Source organism: Varanus komodoensis, unplaced genomic scaffold (genome assembly GCF_004798865.1).
Source record: "Varanus komodoensis strain SLA01 unplaced genomic scaffold, ASM479886v1 scaffold3789, whole genome shotgun sequence".
NCBI lineage: Eukaryota > Metazoa > Chordata > Lepidosauria > Squamata > Varanidae > Varanus > Varanus komodoensis.
This window is the reverse complement of record NW_025335906.1, coordinates 10,743-11,115: the sequence shown is the minus strand read 5'-3', so window position 1 is coordinate 11,115 and position 373 is coordinate 10,743. Positions and strand designations below refer to the sequence as shown.

Here is a 373-nt window from a genome sequence, read left to right as displayed (position 1 = left end):
TTATTTCAGTGCCTGGCCCGAAGCCCCTTCAAGGGGTTGCTCTTGCTGGAGCTGCTGGAGGCCGACTTCCCCTTCATGGGGGGTCCTGAGCCGAGTGCCAGCTTAGACTCGTGGCGGGCCACCCACTTTATGAGGTGGGGCCCATGTTAAAGGGAGTTTGTGCCACGCCAGGCCAGCTTCCCCTTCATGGGGAGGCCGGAGCCGAGTGCCAGCTTAGACTCGTGGCGGGCCACCCTCTTTATGAGGTGGGGCCCATGTTAAAGGGATTTTGTGCCACGCGAGGCCAGCTTCCCCTTCATGGGGAGGCCTGAGCCGAGTGCCAGCTCAGACTCGTGGCGGGCCACACTCTTTATGAGGTGGGGCCCATGTTAAA

The 373-nt window shown here is 61.4% G+C and overlaps 1 protein-coding gene across 5 annotated transcripts in view; it reads left to right on the top strand.

The window, feature by feature from the left end:
* LOC123028530 overlaps positions 1 to 373 on the top strand; it is a 12,042-nt gene that overhangs the window by 8,027 nt on the left and 3,642 nt on the right. The window lies entirely within an intron of this gene.